The following is a 14194-nucleotide window of genomic DNA, read 5'->3' on the forward strand; positions in this document are numbered from 1 at the left end:
TAATAATAGAAGGAGAATAGAGAGTGAGTTATTGAATGAAAGCGAAATATAAGAGAAGTGAGTAAAAATGTAAAATTGAAAGGTTTCCATCAATGCTTCTATACTCTTCTCCAGAAGGCCAGAAACCTTTGCCTTTTCCTACTTTAAGTATATCCGATCAACATCTTGAAAACTATCCTTGGATCCATCTCCTGTGTTCTTTTTTCTTTTACTAGTTCCAACCTCTTTTTGCTTCTTCCACACACACGCACAAATAAAGAAAACAAGAGGCTTGACTGGTAGATAAAAAAAAAAAAACAATAAAAAACACTTTTGCCCAAAAACCCATCTGCTTTATTGGCTTTACTTGTCTCTTGTACAACATACCCATACAAGTAAAGTTCTCAGATAAAGTTTGACTACAGGGCCTTTGCTTTTCTCGGTTGTTGTTTATGCATTTTCATGGGGATATTAACGCATAAAACACAGAAACTCTGTGATGGGAAAGCGAAAGTAATTAAAAGAAGCATCTATTTTTTAAAGTCCTCATAGAGTCATGATATTGAAAAGTAGGTATATAGACACATTTCTTAGGATATCTTTGTCGTTCTGCAATCATACCCTTTCCTTTTAAATTGTAAATTTTTAAACCCTAACCCTAGTTCTCTTGCCACTATAGATACTCCTCCGTTTCACCCATTGTCTTTTCTCGTGTGATGCTGCTGCTGTGGCACGTGACTACAAGCCGAACGTGTGATGTTCGATGAAGATTTTTCATTATTATACATAATTTATGTGTGCAAGAGGAAAAAAAAATAATAATAATAAAGCAGCGTGCGTTGGTGATGGGTCTTCAAAAGTGGATACGGATCATCCGGTAAAAGATGCTTTAAAAGAGCAACTCTTTTTGTGTACAAATGCTTTGCTCTCAACAGCCGTGTATTGGACCCCAAAATAAAACATTTTACTTTTTTTTTTTTTTTTTTTTCCCAAAATTTATAATTTCCCACAAACTACTTTTTGCATATTATATCTATATTTTTAATATATTATATAAAGAACTGAGTTATTGTTTTGAAATATTATCAACTTAAAATTTAAAGTGATTTATTAAAAACAAAATTTAATGAAGATAAAAGAATAGAAGAAGCGAATTTGCAAAATTATAAAGTAAAGATAATAAAAAGAGAAAAAAAAAAAATTAGCTATTTTAATTTATAAAAAATGCCAACTTTACTGACGCCTCTTCACATTTCTTTTTGTACGCCACTTTAATGACAATTTCCATATATATATATATATATATATATATATATCTTTATACCATGCAGACCACTGTGGGTACAACATACATGCTTCTAATTATTTTTTTAAAAATAAAATTTTTTAAAAATTATGATATCCCTTTCATCCAAAAAGAGGATATCAGCAGTAATATTTTTGGAATTTTTATGGAATTTATTTGGATTTTCATATATGGGGTAGTCTATAATAAATAATTTAATAATTTAAGAAACTATATAGTTATAAGAGTTTTAATCTATCTTAATTCCTCAACCCATATCATTTAATTAAAGATGCCCGAGCCCAAGCCCGAGCCCAAGCCCAAGCCCATGCCCAACGAAAGCCCAACCAGTTAACAATAGCTGCCGCCAACAGTCTCGAGCGAAAATTATTCTTCTTTGCACGCTTACTACATGAGTTGAGTAAATTATTCGAGCGAACATTACATGGAAATTGAATTAACTCCTACAAACTACTGCAAATTTTCCCTCTCCTATCCTTCTTGGTTTATGATGCTATTATCTTTTGAATCTTCATTTCATCTTCGACTCCAACATCTCCATCTTTTTGTATTCAACCGGCGGGAGCTCAGGCGCGCCATGTCTACCTTTCTGATCTTTTGTCCTTCGCATTCGTGCGTCTCGGTCCTCACCAGAACTGCAGCTTGAGTCTCGGTTTTCTACAAGCAGGTAAAATCATATCTCCGAGCATTCATGTCCCTTTGAATATGTTTCTTGGAATTTTCCTTTATTATTATTGTTGCTGTAGCAGTTGTTATTATCATGGTTTTAATCGTCCACGGTTTGATAGTGTCTGTCAGCTTGCTTGAAGTTTGCATTTCCCTCTTTTGATCTTTTTTTCTTATTTCATTACCAGATGTGGTTTGTTCACTTTGACACGAGTTTTAGGATTCAATAGTGCTTGCTTTGTAATGTATGTTTTTGGCCGAAATCTATTTGGGTCCTTCAATCCTCCACGGTTCAATGCAGCAATGATATTTGCTTTTATTCTTTTCATAGGTCATACTTATACTTCGGTTGTAACCTGACATATAAGCCGTAGGCTGACTTCAATTTATTCTTTCAAAACCTAGGTATTTTCGAGCAGCAACTGATTCGTGAAGTGAAAGCTGGACTGTATAGGTGTCAAATATTAAAATTTGGGGCTGACTTGACATTCCGTTTTCAAATGAGGGCATGTACATCTATCTATTTCTTTTAAAAGCTTTGTGATGTTTCGTCCTTTTGAGGTAGTTTAATCTCTGTTTTGTCGAACTTTTAGTTCAGTTTCATTGCTAAGCTTGTCTTCTATGTCATGTGAGTACTAGGTCTAGTTAGCATGTCTTTCCTTTGCTTGACAAAGATCTTGATTAGGATGCACGGGTCTTACATATATTCTTACAAGAGACTTTCTGCATTTTCTGGGGTTAATGATTTTTTTCCCCAAGTTTGTAGAAAGTGAGAATTTGAAATTCAAAGTATGATGCAATATGTACATTAGGTTAGGTCTGGCGTAGACTAGAATTGGGGTTTGAATCTTAGGAGTGTGAGGCATGTTAATTTTTTAATGGCATTGTATGGTAATGTCCCTTGGCTCATCAATTCTGGCTCAGTTGATTGGACATCATAACCTCATGATGGATTGGCGAGAGTTATGTTGCAGGATTGAGTTTCGCTTGTTTAGTGTGTTTTAATCTTGCTTTCCTGATTTTATATTAAGTTGGTTTATTTGAATCATTTTGTGGTTGGTTGAGCTTTAAATAACTGATTTTCTCTTATTTGTTGTTTTTCCCAGAATAAATCTTGAGTTTCATGTACTTGTCATGCATTGTAATTAGTTTCTCTGCACAAAAATTTGATAAACCAACCAACCCTGCTTGAGTTAGATAAACTACAAGAAATTCACGTAGTCTCTTGTGCATGTTTCTGCCAAGTAACTCATTTAACTTCCTAGCTAGCAACATTTAGTAGGATAAGTTCTTCTTCATTTTCCACAATTTTAGGTCTAGCACATTTAGGTTTTGGTATCGTCAGACTTTCTTTTGTAATTAATAGTGAGTTGTATGAATGGTTTGAGTTTTCGGAAAATGAGTAAATCATGAAGTATCATGTGGGCATGAGTTTCTTTCTGCTACTTAGAAGTGTTTCTGTTTAGAATCTTATTTCATTGATAAAATGGGTATTAATTCTCTTCTGCATCATGTCCCTTCATTTTTATTTGGTTTGAGTTTTCTTCTTTGCCAATTTCCTTTCTTTTGTGTGGTTGTTGGAAATGGATAAACTAGATCTGAATGGAGTCTTTTGTCAGAAATCAGATTTGAAAAAGAGATCTTTATTTTACTTTTAGAGATTAGGATTTCCTATTACTTTTTGGATGTTTTTAGTTATCCCCCCCTTAGTTATGGTTTGTAATCATTAATCTTTTGTCTTTTGTAAGTTTTAGTTTTGAGAATGTCAAATATACATATTCACCCAACTAGGACACTTTCATATAGGCCCTAATCAGGAATTTTCTTTGTCCACTCTATGCTTATCACCATTTTATTTTATTTTATTTTAGTTTCTATTCTTCAGTCTTTCTGTATGACCGATTGTTAATTTGGTTTTCTAACTCCACCATGACTGGGTAAATGTTTATCTATTGTATGAATGTTTTTTCCACCTAAGTTGTATTCTAATAAAAAGTGAGGTTGTTTATGATAACTCGAACGTGGTACAGCAACTTCCAACTACCTATAATTCGGCCACCTTATAAATGAACATTCATCTCTTCTATTGAAGAGATTTTGATGGTAAATACATGGAGTCACTAATGCTTGTATCATTGTCAGTTGATGGTGGCAGTAGGTGCTAGGTTCTATAAACAGGGGCAGACAACTCCATTACAAATCATGTGCATTGCTCCCACACAGGTTGTCTGCTGTTGGCCATGTTTCCTTGCCTCCTCCAAGCTCTGCCATCCCTCCACCTCCTTTGGCTCTGTCCTTTACTGGCTCTCGTCCAAGGCCTTCAGTTTTCCCTTGTCTTCATTTATCTTAACTGTTCAATTTGTTGCTCTCTTTTATTAAAAAAAATTACGATCATGACTGATTTTATTTATTTATGTTTGGATGGGGATATGATGGGGCAGCCTCAAGTTGAAGTTAAGAGTTTCCTTGCTGAGCCGTAATTTCACACGGGCTAGTTTCTTATATATTGGCTAGTTTCTTAGAGATTTGAAGACTAGCTAAATTCTCCAACGACGACTCACCTCATCACAAGAGAATTAGGTCTAGAAAGTCTTCCATCTTTAACTTATCTAATTTCAAACTGGAAAAGGATGGGGCCTAGCTAACCTGTTCAGCTGTAGGCAGATGGGATAGTTATCTGAAATCATTGGGAGGCCATTTTATGTATCTTGTGATGTCTCAAAGGTGTATTACGTCGTGGATTGCTCTGTTAGAGTTATGTACATACTTTAAATCCAAATATATAAGATTCTGATTGGGTTGGTTTAGTTTTTTCTTTTTTATCATTTATCAATGGTAGGTTACTATATTTTTGTGGATGGTGACACAGTGTATTCGGAGAGCAAGAAGCAAACTGTGGTTACCAGATCTGCTGTTGAGTCAGAATATCAAACTCTGACTCCTATCACTTGTGAGTTAATTTGGTTGAAACATCTATCTCATGAGCTTGATTTTCTACAATCACAATCAATGGATTTATTATGTGTTGGCGAAGTTGCAATACATATTGCTTCCAATCTGGTTTAAACACATGGAGCCTAATTATCATTTTATTTAAGAAAAACTTTGACAGGATGCGATTTAGACTACTTACGGGCAGTTAGGAGACCAACTAGTTGATATGTTTGCATATTCTTAGCTTGTGTAAATTTTGTTTGTAGCAAACTTTGATATATATGACATATATGCTCCAAATGTGAGAGGTGTGTTACAATATATTATCTATTTTGCACAGTTATTTTCTAGTGTGGGTCTTTCTTATATAGCTATTTTTCCAATTACTTAGTTTTCCTATTGTCAGTGTGCAATCTCTGTAAATACCTATATGTCTTAAAGGAGGAGAAACTTCAATCTTCACTTCTTCAAACATACTATTGGCAAAGCTTTAAGCTCGAGTTAAGAAGTTTGTACGGTATCTGCAAAATTTTTTATTTGAGTTTAAACTTGGACCATACTCAATCTCCAGCTGATAACAATTCTCATAAATGCAGTGACCATTGGAAAGCTTTTGGCATAGATATCAATTTTAAGACATTGAAACTGAAGTGGAACTTGATTAGATGGAAGTATTTGAATGTTCTGTATGCATCTATATAGCCAAAAGCTTGATCTAATATATACTTTCTAATTGGGTAACTACGTGTTGAATTATTGGGCTCCATGTTAAAGCTATCACCTTTGAACATTCTTAATTGCTCTGGTAGTTAATATGCTTTGAAGATGTGTATTTGGTGCAAATATGACCAAAAACCTAAAAAGAACAATAAAAACCTGCCGGAAAACCTTAGGCACCATGTTTGAACCAGTTTGTTAGAACAAAGGCATCTAATGAAGCAAATTGGTTAATTCATAGCTTAAATTCCTGAAAAATAAGTCAAAGGTGTCTGGTACGTCGATGTCTCCAACTCTTGGTGGCGATTAGAGCTTGAGCTTCTAGTATGGCTTCTTCTAGAAGCAATATTTTTAAATTTGGGGCTAGTGATCGTTGATGTGATTGAGAATGTCGTTTTTCATTGATCTAGCGGCAATCTTATGAGTTGGAACATTAGAATTACTGGAGTAACCAGTTGAAGGTCTCTAATTGGTGAAAGGAAGTGCTGAGCAAAAGGCAATGACTTGGGGTTCTTCCCTTTTTTCATTAAGAAAGAAAGTTCTATTCCTTTTCAAGAGGAAGGATATGCTACAAGAAGTTTTTAAATCACAATAAGATTCAAAATTTACCTAAATAAACTAAACAAGTTTAAGATAATAGTATTCTAAGTTAAGATCTTATTGTGCATCATCCTCTTGTTTTCTCTCTTATCAAATCACTTAAATGGAAGACCGAAATAAGCTTCTTTTCGGTCTTGCAATTCTAGGCCCAAATCTCATCCGTCAACAAAGGATCAACTACCCAAGACACATTAAGAAACACAATGCTTGAACTCCATAACCTTCAAGCCTCTAGGAGACGAAGAAGAAGATGGTTGAGGGATGCATTCTCACGCAAGCACATAGGGCCTCCTTTGACTATAATTCCTCATCTTTCATGGTTGTTCTTGACTAGGTTCTCTGCATATAGCTGACGTTTTAGGACAATAATCTAAATCTATGATATACTTATAAAAAACTTTTTGACCACTCCGCGACAATTTGGCATGTCTTTTTTGTCACTGGCAATCTTGGAAATATTCTCAAATGCATTCTTCATTATCTTTATTCCAAATAACTATTACTGGTTCCATCAATTTGAGGATTTTCTTAGCATTTCATACTTCTCAATGACCTTCTAGCATTAAGCTGTAATCTGTGTTCTGTATGTTGTAAACTGTGGAGAAAAGTATTTCAGCTCCTCCATTATGGACAAGATTATTGATTGGTGGAAGATACTGTCTCGCTTCTATGATTAAATTTCCAGGATTCTGCTGTATCATCCTCTCATTTTCTTTGATTTTATACACTTAAGAGATTTTACATGCTTTTCTTTTTTTTCCAAACTGGTTAATGTTACTTCCTAACTTATAGTGCAGAAGGAAATTTACTACCGCGTGCTTCAGAGGATGTCATGGTTTGATACTGTGATCCCAAAATTCATAAACATTGTTTGCATGTTTAGACATGCAAAATGTTTTGCCTCAACAACCTTAAATTTGCATGTGGCAGTTATTCTGCACGGTGATTTCTTTTTTCTTTAATCTTTGAAGATGCAGCTTATGTAGTGCGTTTTTCTTCTTGGCAATAAGAAATGTCATGTCATGTGATTAAGTTGACTGCATGAGTTCTGGATTGAAGGTTCCAAGTTAAACTGCAGCCAAGAGCTTCAGAACTTCAGCCTGGTATGACCAATCTCCATAATCCAGTTACCTCACTTTCTAACTCTTATTTTTATGGCATGACTTAATTAGGAAAGTTCATGCATATTTAGTTTTGAATGAAAGGAGATATTATCGGAAAGTGAGAATTCCACAAAATAAACTTCTTTATTATGATTAGTTGATAGTACCAACATCTTTCATGGAATAGCGGATTGTTGTTTTTTTAGAGAAATTTGATATAATGGATATAAGCTAATGTAATATTTTATTTAAATTAATAGTTTTAGAAAGTCATCTGAATTTTTATCATACCATTAATGAAAATAAGATAGCAAACTTGTCTGTGGATAATCAATCCTGTGTTATTGCCATTGGTTTGTTTGGAACTATTTAAGTTGTATGAAGACTATTCGTGCTTGTAGGGGCTAATCATAAGTCCATTTGTCCCATAAGCAGCATTCTTATATTTTCTCGTTTTTCAGTCTCCTTTGGTTTGTCTTCTTTAGACCATTGAGCATTGGACTCTAAATCAAGGCCCAAAGCTTTTGAACAAGTGCCCCGAACGGCACTTATCCATACTAAAAAGAAGCGTCATATCTCGACTGTTAGTTGTAGTTAAATTAAATCTCATACTTTTGGCTAATTAAAATAGTTACAGCTGAGTTCTAAGTTTCTGACAAATTCTACAAGTACGATACCCTTAATATGTCATATTCTTGATTGTTAGTGCTTCTTTCCCACGTATGGATACCGGTTGGTTAATAAGGCAGATTACTTGTTAATTTACCTTTAATTCCTTTAAGGGGTTAGGATTATTTTATTAATATTATAAAAGCTATATATATATTTTTAAAATATCCTACCATGTATGCAGCAGCTTCACAACTATTTTATTTTATTTTTTATAAGTTTAGTTTTATTTTACTGACCAAATTTGTATATAATATACTTTACTTTGTCTAACTAAACAAGAGTGAGGTTTATACTTTTCTTTACAGTCTTTATTATAATTAATTCTCAAATAAAGTTTCATTTAAACCTTAATTGATCCTACTTTACTTAAAGAAAACGTACAGTTATATTCTTTAATTATAAACTTAAAAACAGACTATATTTAGATTATTAGGGTATTTAATTTGGGTTATTTTCTAGTTAATCTAGCTTATAGCCTAGTACTAACTTTTCTCCATTATATATATTATATATATATATATATATATATATATCTTGATGAACAATTAATTAATAATAGTTTTAACAAAAAGTATTAACCTATTCATAGTCATATTAATTGTAACTATTTCGAAAATATTTAAAAAAATTAAATAATAATTTAAGTGCGGAAGTGTAATAAAAAATTAAGATTTATATTATTTACACAATAACTTAAAATACCGAATAGTGTTACAGGAATGATCTTTTTGAAAGAAGTACAAAAAAAAAAAAATAAGCGGAAAGTAAATAAAACTAGTATTCTACTCGTAACTCTCTTGTGGATCGGGTTCTGGATTCTGGTCCTTTTAAATTGAAGTAATTAAATAAGGAATGATTTACACTAATCTAGTAAGAATATTACCCCAACTCACTGACACAGAAAATAAGATTGATAGAAAATTAAAATAATTAATAGAACACTTAATTAAGTAAATTTATTTATCAATAATAAAAATAATCTATAGAAACAATAACATTATACATATCATGATTTTATATATAGTCGGCAACATAACACACATTATACTTCCATATTCAAATCATTAAACCAACAACTGCCATTTTTTCACCAGCCTACTGGTATTCATGGGGGTCCATAGGGATATCTCCACTACGCATGAACTCTTTCTTTATACATTCTCAATTTCGGGCCATCCTCATATCCTGTCCGGTATGAGCGCTAAATTACTAAATCTCAATGTCCCGTCCGGTATGAGGGTGAAGCGAGTCGTTCCTATACCCCGTCCGTTATGAGCGCCAAATTACCAAGTCTTGATACTCCATCCGGTATGAGACAACGTTCACGGTAGAATTTTCTATATACACGTTCCGTCCACCATCTCCGAGGATATCTAATGAGACTGTCGTTTCATCCATTCACTTAATCACAAAAATTTTTCGTTTACCTTTAACCTCCATTTTTTTAATTCAACCGTAAACACATAAAACAACAACATATGCATTCAAAACGATAAAATCAATCAATAAAGCACTATCATATATTTAAACTGTAAAAACAATCAATGGAACAACAGTAAATAATTTTCGGTTATGGCTCCATTAGCAATCCGTAATTAATTATGAATATTTTCTAAATTGTACAAAATACTGTATTTATTGTTAATTAGATTTCAATTCTATAACAGAGAATAAGATGATGGATTCTTACTCAATTTGATGCTCGAAAGGCTAAGCTATTGATTGCGCCTACTGGTGGTCCTCAGGTTCCTTAAATTTTTCTTCGAGAATTAAAACACTTTATACGTATCTACAAATATCCCAAACAACCCAAAATCAGTATCATGGCCCATTTTGGCTAATTCTGAATTTTCGGCACGGCGCCTTGAATTTTTGTCCGAATTTAGTCGGTTTTGCATCAATACCTGCGAGAAAATACGTTAAGAGGTCTCGGTTGACCGAAAAATCACAAAAAATCGAAACTTACCGGTGGCGGCGCTCTCCGGTGCGGCAGCTCCTCCAGCTCACGTTGTAGTTGGGTGTTTTGCTCCAGTCAACATGTAGAGAAGGAAACGGTAATCACAATTGTGAAAAAATTATGCAGAATGGGAATCGGGAAGGACTTCATCGGAGGCGTTTTGTGAAATTTTTCGTGACGGCAGCGCGACCAATTGACCGGTCCTTTTGCTCCAATTTGGTTACGGGGGTGTTCAAAATTAAATTTCGAGTAAAATTTTTTTTTTTACCTCTTTTGGTAGTCGGAAGTAGTTCTGGCACGGCAGCGGGTGGCGGCAGCTCTCCTTCTCGGCGACTTGGTCTTCTTGTTCGGCGAGGGTGATTGGCAGCTAGGGTTAGGGTTTGGTATGAAGATGGTTATTTATACTCGTCACCTTTTAATATGGATTGTCCATCGTATTTGATTTAAACCGTCTGATCGCGATTAAATAGGGAGTGAATCTGGACCGTTCATCGCGATCTAATCTGAGCCATTCATCGCAATCTAATCTGTATCGTCCGATCGCGTTTAAATCTGATTGTTCGATCACGTTTGGGGAGGAAATGCATCCGGACCGTTTGTGCGTGTGGAAACGAATTTGAGCCATTCAATTGCGGACACGCAGATCGCCCGTGCGGCACTGCGTCAGCATCCACTGCCACGCGACACGTCCCGGTTCGTCGGGGCTGCTGACCGGACATCTTACGTGGTAAAACTTTTTTAAATTGTATTTCGACCCCCGGTTTCCGATTTTTTTTCAAAAATACCCGTATAATCTAAATTTTGATCCATTTTTTCTAAAATTATTTTCAATTTCATCATTCGTCAAATTTTTTTCATTTTTATACTAAATTAAAATAAAAAAATCAAAAAATTATATTTATAATTAATTTAATTTACAATAAAATTAGTTTGGACAATACATTAATAATTTGAAATTAAAAAAAAAAAGTATAAAAAGAGCATTTTAATAATCACATAACATATAATTTGTACTATTATTAATTTACTATCAAACAATTCAATAGAAGAAATGTATTAATCAAATAAGATATCAATATATTTTGCCTTGATCTTAAACTATTTTTTAATTTAGTTTATTGGGTTAACGTTCTTTTATTATATTTAACCAAAGGTTGCATAAGGGTAATTTATCAGATTCAATTTCCACCAGAATGTTTTGGTATTTGGCATGGCATTTAAGGCAGCAAGCAAATTTGTGAAATGAGAAAACACAATTTGATCACGCAAGCTATGAAGAAGAGGAGGAAGGAGGAAGCAAGAACTATAATAAAATAAAGCGTGCTGGACATTCAAAATTCTCCTCCTACACTCTTTTCCTTAGAAGATGAATGGCGTATGGTAGTAGCGATAAATTTACGCACAGGCTAAAAAAAGAAGAAGATGCTTTTGACTGTCTGATCATATATATATATATATATATATATTTATATACAATTTGAAGTGTTGAAAATCATGTAGAGAGAGATTTGGGACCATATAGCGTATATATATATATATATATTAATTAATAATGGTATTAAAATATTGAGTAATAATAAAAATGATGGTTTTGTTTGCTTTTTCTCTCAGGCTGCCTTCAATTCCCGATGAGGAAAGGAGGGTGGAGAAGAAAGTGGGAGAAGCAATAAAGGAATATTAAAATATATATATATATATGTATGTATGTATGTATGTATAGAAGAGTATTTAATGCTACAAAAGGAACATTAAAAAATTAAAAAAATAAATGAGATGTGGGGAAGAAGATAAGGTGGTGCAACTGTGATAATGCAAAGTTAAAAACAACCCAACAGCAAGATCTCTCTACCCTGGATTCTTTTTATCCAATCCAACCTATCTTTGCAGAGAACATGTCCTCCTGCGACTTTATATATATATATATATATATATAAATATAATTATGTAAAACACATCTTCCATATACATATACATACATTATATGCATCTATCTTATTCTTAATCCGCTAACACCATAATTAATTAATTAATTAATTAATCCTCATTTTTAAAAAAAAAGCAACCACTAATCATCAGAATAGAGTGAACATAGACTTGCAATCTCATTACGTGCAAAGACATGAAAAAGGAGCTTATTGCATGTTTAATACCGAAATTATATTGACAATTAAGGCAAGTGTACCTATTTTAAAGCACTTTTTAAATTAAATATTTTAACTTCTAACATGTTTACCGATTCAATTAAAATTCTAATTTTGATATAATCTTAATTAATAAATTAAGTTAATAATTTATTAAAATAATTATTTATATTTTAACACATATCGATCAACTTAAAATATATTGTTCTTTTATATTATGGTCGTATGTGCTGAATAGGTCCCATATGCAGCTAATTAGGATCTTATTATATTTAAAATCGTGCTAACTATATACCAAACTTACACAATATTTATAATGATATCAATGTATACAAATACGGGAGCTGGCTATATAAACGATAGCAGACAGTAACCTGCAATGTCTCTTGGTATTATTGCACTAAGTTGTTGCTGGGTTCTCCCTGACACGGTAAAAAAATGTAAATAGCAAATCAAATAACCAGCTGTTTAATTATTCCTAGTTGCTACATCTATATATATACCTACATAATCATTATATACAATATATACTACTCCGTAACATTAAGGGTACGTAAGTTGAATCTTGAGTTGTCTTCCATGCATGCATCGGCCCAAATAATTTTTGTGACCTACACCAAGAGAGTGAATATATATATATATATATACATACATACATAAGAATGGTTGTGGAATCAGAAATTTACCCCGGGGGGGGGGTAAATTTTTTTTTGAGATTTAAAGATTTAAAAGTAAGAAATAATTTTTTTTTTTTAAAAAAAAAGAAAGAAAAAAGAAGTGAGAAATAAATAACTGTGTGATAAAAAGATAAATGAAAAAGTTCGTTAAAACAAAATTCCAGCACATGAAGCAGGTTGCTTCAGTACCTGATCCATCTCGGAAAGCGTTCCCCGTTAGGGAGGGTTTTGCTAGGATGCAGCTTCACCACGTTAGCGTAAATTGCTCCCGCTTAATCTGACGGCCCGGAGCTTCTGACACCTGGCACGTGAATTGGTACATGCACCTCCTCTTACCCCTTCATCAACTGTTTTGCTGGCCCACTTGAAAGCATATCTCACGACAAATTTTTTAATTTAAATTTATTGTCAAAAACAAATTGGAAATCTTAATGTATTTCGTTCACATTAATTTAAATTCATCGCTTTCAGAAAATAAATATATATTTTGTTTCTTTATAATTAAATCCCTACCATAGAAAAATCGTAATTCTAAAAATATATAAGCACATACGATCTCTACCTGTTTTTCTAAACACATGATTTTGATGATTAATGATAATAAAATTTCATCTTTCGGGATTAATAAAAATAATTATTATATATACGAGCGAAAAGTCAATACACTTCTAACATTAAATAATCAGATAATTCTTATAATAATTTAGAATATTTATAATGAATTTGTTAATAAGTGTTACTGATAAAAGTTATTCTTAATATAATAAATATGAATTATTAGATTTTATAAAGTGATAATTCTTATGTTAATAGAGTTTACTCACTTTTAATAGGAGTCTTTTAGGTCATATTTTACATCATGGTTATATATATGTGTGCATTAATTTGATATATTGTAAACAGTCTTTTTTGCACAAATATTATTTGAATTAAACCTCTAATGATCCTGACATTAGTGAGTATTGAAAACTTAAAATTAAGTAGATATGAATCATAATAAGTTAAACAAAACTGAAGAGATAGAGTTAGATCGAAATATTAAGGGGGATTTTTTTAGCATGTAACACATGTGCATAGTGCACAGGGAGGCGCATCATAACTTGAAAGTGGAATTCCTAGTTGTTTATGTTCTTTAGACGCATGACTTTTTTCACTAATGCTTCTCCTTTCCGTTCCTCCTTGTTCTCCATGGACATTCAAGTGGCTTAATGCAACTCATTTTTTGTCATATGAATTTTCACAAAATCTATATAATATATCAATAAAATTTCTTACTTTAAAAAATTAGTTTTAATAACAAAAGTTACTTTTATTTTCAAGAAACAATATTATTCACATTATTTAAATAATTAAATTGTATATGATGAAAAAAATGAGATATAACTACAATCATGTAGATGAATGCTAGCAATGTTCAATAAAAAATATTACAAATATGTTTA

The 14194-nt window shown here is 32.6% G+C and overlaps 1 long non-coding RNA gene across 1 annotated transcript; it reads left to right on the forward strand.

Moving 5' to 3' along the window:
* The first annotated feature begins 1551 nt into the window (after positions 1 to 1551).
* LOC110815213 (uncharacterized) lies at positions 1552 to 4758 on the forward strand. Its single transcript, XR_002539795.2, has 2 exons — positions 1552 to 1952; positions 2357 to 4758. It is a non-coding gene; the product is annotated as an uncharacterized LOC110815213 (long non-coding RNA).
* Positions 4759 to 14194: the final 9436 nt, after the last annotated feature.

This window comes from Carica papaya, chromosome 1 (assembly GCF_054855325.1).
Source record: "Carica papaya isolate Zhongbai chromosome 1, ASM5485532v1, whole genome shotgun sequence".
NCBI classification, from domain to species: domain Eukaryota; kingdom Viridiplantae; phylum Streptophyta; class Magnoliopsida; order Brassicales; family Caricaceae; genus Carica; species Carica papaya.